General features: G+C 36.5%; 1 long non-coding RNA gene across 1 annotated transcript; it reads left to right on the top strand.

Moving 5' to 3' along the window:
* Positions 1 to 3,206: 3,206 nt before the first annotated feature.
* Positions 3,207 to 4,495, top strand: LOC102502211 (uncharacterized). The gene is made up of 3 exons (XR_334351.1): positions 3,207 to 3,275; positions 3,725 to 3,844; positions 4,297 to 4,495. It is a non-coding gene; the product is annotated as an uncharacterized LOC102502211 (long non-coding RNA).
* The last annotated feature ends 508 nt before the right edge of the window (positions 4,496 to 5,003 follow it).

The raw sequence follows: 5,003 nt of genomic DNA, 5'->3' as shown, positions 1-5,003 counted from the left end.
TCACTCCCCACCCCCACTCTGTCCCTCTCTGGTCAAATACAATAAATAAGGTTAAATAAAATAATTCTTTTTTAAAAAGGAAATTTTTATTTTTTACAAAGCAATCATTCTTCCCATTTTTTTCTACATATTGATGCAATTCTAAATAGGTATTAACTAGCCAAAAGGCAAACTCATGCCTATTTTATTCATTGCCTTCATTTATTTTAATGAGGTTAAGTTTTTACTTACTTTCCATCAAAATGCTGCTTTGCTGCAATACATATTGGAATGCCATCAGTGTTATACATTTGGTTAATTCCTTACTAATGTGCCATTACTGCTATCTGCTGTGCACTGAGAATCTCCTCGATCTCAAAGACAAGTATGATATTAGAAAGTTCACAAAACAATGTCATTTTAAATAAAAACAGGGGGAAAAGATCATTTAATAGGAGTTTCAATGGTAACAGAAGGCCAAAATGTATATTTTTCTTAAGGTGAAAATGTACATTTTTAATGGAAAGTTAAAAAATCTAAAATATCACCTGTACTTAACCTACTATAATTTAGAAAATATTGAATGTCATGTCATGAGCTACACTACGCTATCAGAAATATTTTGTTCTACATATAGTCAGATGGATGACAGAATAGAGGAGAAAGAAAAAGAGATAGAAAGTACAGTTCAAAAAGAAAATGTCAGGTCAGGAGATGGCATGCAGATCGAGGCAGCTGGATCCCACATGGCTAATTTCATGGTTCAAATCCCAGACCCAAGTGTCTGAAAAAGATGCTAGGCATGTGTGCATGCATGCCCAAAATCCTGAGAGGAGAACAGAAGAGGAAGGACTATGGTGGTTGTTCCCCCAGAGGGTGATTTCTCATGTCTCCCCCTTCGCTTTCTTTCTCTGTCTCCAAATAGTACACACTCAATATAGCAAAAAAAAAAAAAAAAAAAACACACAACACAATTTTTAATTAATTTCAAAAATACTATAGACTTAAAAAAAATGACCAAGAAAAAATAACTAGCATGCATTCATTCAGGTATTGGTTATTCATTTGTCAGACTTAGGCATTAGAATTCTGTAGTATGCAAAACCAGTAGGGTATAGATAGTAGACAGAGTTAGAAATATATAGCTTGATAAAGAAGATCTACTAGAGTAACTGACTTGCATGATTATGGAGACTGAGAAGTTCCACAAAATGTCATGTCATCTAGAGAATGAGGGAAACCAGCGGTGTGGTTCAGTCTATGTCCGCAGGACTGAGAATCAGGAAAGTCGACTCAAGGCCAAAGGCCTGAGAATCTTGGATCCCCTGCTGCGTGTCCCAGAGTCTGAAGCCTGGAAAACCTTATATGTGATCTGAGGGCAGGAGAAAATTGGTGTCCTAGCTCAAAAAGAGAAAGGGAAAATTTGCCTCCCCTGTGCCTTATTTATCTACCCCGGTGCTCAGGCAATTGGATGATGCCACTCATGTTGTTTGTGAGGGGACGTTTCTCACACAGTCCACTGATTATAATGCCAATCCCTTCCAGAAATATCTTCACAGACACACCCAGAAGTAGTGCTTGACCAGCTATCTGGATATCCTCTAATCCAGTCAACTTGACATCTGTCAATAAAATTAAGCACTACAACTTTTGAATGCCTTTGTGTTTCTTTTCTCTTGTTATTGAGTGAAACATGTGTTGTGCATGTTTTCTTTATCTAGGGGCTAATAAGAAGTATTTTTAACTTTATTCATCTTTTATTTGTTTCATGAACAGAAGAGACAGAGAAGGAGAGAGTGACAGAGAGAACAGGCCCTTCAATAAGATCTCAATGTTGTACTCCCGCCTCGGTGCCAGCCAGTTCTGGATTGTGGGCACGTGGAAGACTGGCTTAGCCAGGAAGGTCTCCAGGTGCAAACCTGAACCTATGGGGACCACCCTCAGGGTGTTGTGACATGGCTACACCACTGTCCAGGCCCTGGAAATCTTAAACATGTAATTATAAATGTATATATTCTCCAACATTCCTAGTTAATCTTTGGGTCACTTGGTCATCGTTACTTTTTGTTCTGTTTTGTTAGCCACTCTGTTACATACTTGTTGACTAAACCCACAGGAAATTGTGGCACAGGATGATCAACAGTTTCTCATATTTAGAACATTTTCCTTCTCTTTTAAGGGATTTAAAATAAAAGCAATTGATTGATTTATTAATTATTTGTACAAACATTTATTTGGCACATCATGTGACAGTTATTTGCTGCCCTTTGATATATAAGGAATAAACCTCACTCCTTCTATGGAATGTAATATGTGTGATATGATAAATACAGTATGCGGGAATACTATCATATGCTCCTTTTTTCACCAAAATATACCTTATCACCTAGACGAAAACCAAAGAGTTATATTGATTCATTCAATTTACAAGATAAATGAGCCTCGTTATGCACCAAGTGCGTGTGAAAATATAAAAATGGATGCTGTTTTACACTGACTTTATGAAGCTTACAAACTAGCATAAAAACAATTTGACTTCTGTTGTAGAAAAGCTTCTGTTTAGCAATATATTAATTTGTTAGATTACTATTATCATTTCTTTGTTGAAAATAAAATTGATTTAGGGCACACATGCTTTTCATATATACAGATATGTAAAATGGTGTGTGTCCTTAAGAAATGACTGACAGGCTAACATTGTTTAATCTCAGAACCGTGCCTCTCCAGCGCAGAACTCTTCTCCCTCTCACACTGTATCCCTGTACCAAGTGGGTTTCCAAAAGCCAAGGCATGTCCAAAGACAAGTGACCACTTTGACCTCCATTAGTGCACTCCACTCAGAATCGTCCTTACTTTTCTTTACCTTTCTTTGTTGTTTTCTCTAATAAGCAAAATGTACCTGCCTAGAGTTCCATTCTCAGACACAGGAGGAACAACTTAATCAGAATTTACGAAGGGATACACGGGCTGCATGCCACCATGCTGAGAGTACTAACATTTGAACTGCAAAGAACTTTAGTAGACTTCTAGCTGTTTCATTTACCATTGAGATCGCATTAACTTTCTGAGTCTAAATGTATAGATTATACAAAAGGAATGACACCATCAATGTCATAGACCTTGAGTGAAATTCAATGAATATCACAGAAAATATATCTAGTCCAATGCTGTACACAGGATTGATTAGGATTTAATTTCCTTATGATTCCACTTTGTATTTTAGCCGAAGACTCTACTTGAAGCTTAAGAAATGACACATATCCTCAACCTCTTGGTAACTAGAAGATAATTACCAGGTAGACTTACAGTGTATCATCAATATAATTCTTCAAAGAATTTTTTCTGATCCTTTTCTGTCTTTAAACCTTAAAAAAAGGTATCTATTTAATGGCACAACGTAGATAAACCTCCAGAACTGCTTTGTTACATAGTAAGAGGCAGCAGTATATTTTGTTATTATAAATAAAATATAAGCAATTCTAAATGGATTTGTGGTTTACATTTTACCACTTTTAATTTTTAACTGAAAATAATGCTACTAATCATGTTTTTCCACAATGCCTGTGAGATTAAAAAAATAAATAAATGTGGCGAGAGTATAGTTTATGCCCCTATAGACTACTTTTCCAAAAATCTCAATTAAGTGTTCTCTAGGGCTAGCAGCTTTGAAGAGAAATATTGTGCTTTTCCCTTGCTGCCACTACTGGAAATATTTCTAAAGTTAGCTAACACTTTTTCTTTGTAGCACCATATAGGAATACAGAAGGGCCAGAATCTTGAGATGTGTCAAATTACTTTTGGAAATAATGACTTGTTGCCATGGTAACCTAGAGCCTAACGACTATATCACAAGATCTCAGTCCAGGTATGAAATGAACTGCACCAGAGACTTTAAAATAGTGACTCAGTTCCCTGAATCAGAAACAAGTTTCATATTCTTTTTTTCTTTCAAATAATAGATGATACAGTATCATTTAGTAAATGAACCCTTAACTCACAACTAATTTTTTTTTCATAAAACTGTAGAGAACTACTATGTATAGATAGAAGTGATTTAAAAATAGGATAATTAAAATATCCTCTAGGTAATCTTTGAACATGTCTTTTTTTTATTTCATTTTTCCATCGCCTGACAGACATTGGTAATATGTTGTTTATATACAAGTAAAATGTACTCCCTTTAGACTGATAGCGCCACTTTCTGCTTTTCTCTGATCAAGTCATGAATTTTGGTTAAGAAACAGTAGAGAGGACAGTGGGCAGTAGAGGGTTTTCTTCTGTTCAGAGATTGGCACTGATTCTTATCCTACTAACTAGGAGAAATGAGTGCAGCGCTGCCAGTTGTGTGATGTATCCCCTCTAGACAAATCAGGGTACTGACAATCCATGCTCAAGGAAGCTGCGCAGGATGGGAAAACGATATGAGACGACAGAAGACACTGAGGTGATCTTTCATGGCTCCACCTACACGAGATCTGACTTGGACGTGATGGTCCCTCTACTCTTCGACTTGACTCTTATTGCCATCATTTGAAAAGCGTTGCGTCATGTCAAGAAATTATTTAACAATCCAAGTCATTTCTGATACGGAAATCAAAATAAGTAGTTTGCATTTCCTTAATGATTGTGTGAAACTGAGAGGAAAATTAAATAAATGTCAATTATAAGAAGAATAAATAAAATAACAATCCTTCCGTCCTGGAAATCCTGGCACTGTGCGAGCACCAGTGGATGAACTCTACCCCATACTTCCCAGGAGAGAGTTGTCAGGATGTACCACCTTCACCCAGCTCTATGCAATTGGTGTGGAGAACGGAAGCAGAGCTTCAGGTCAGGTGAGCCAGGAAAGGAAACCAGACTCACTCCCACTGGTCTTGGTAGTTCATCTAAGCAGTCAGCATCTCATTGTGCTTGAGAAATGTAGAAGCAAGGAAAAAATTAACTTGCTTTGCCTAGAGATGCCAATCTATGTTGGAATATGTAAGCATTAAAAAATTTTTCAAACTAAAAATTAAATAAGGAAA

The sequence above is a fragment of the Tupaia chinensis genome, unplaced genomic scaffold (genome assembly GCF_000334495.1).
Source record: "Tupaia chinensis unplaced genomic scaffold, TupChi_1.0 Scaffold000206_1, whole genome shotgun sequence".
NCBI classification, from domain to species: domain Eukaryota; kingdom Metazoa; phylum Chordata; class Mammalia; order Scandentia; family Tupaiidae; genus Tupaia; species Tupaia belangeri.
This window is presented reverse-complemented; position numbering and strand designations above follow the sequence as displayed.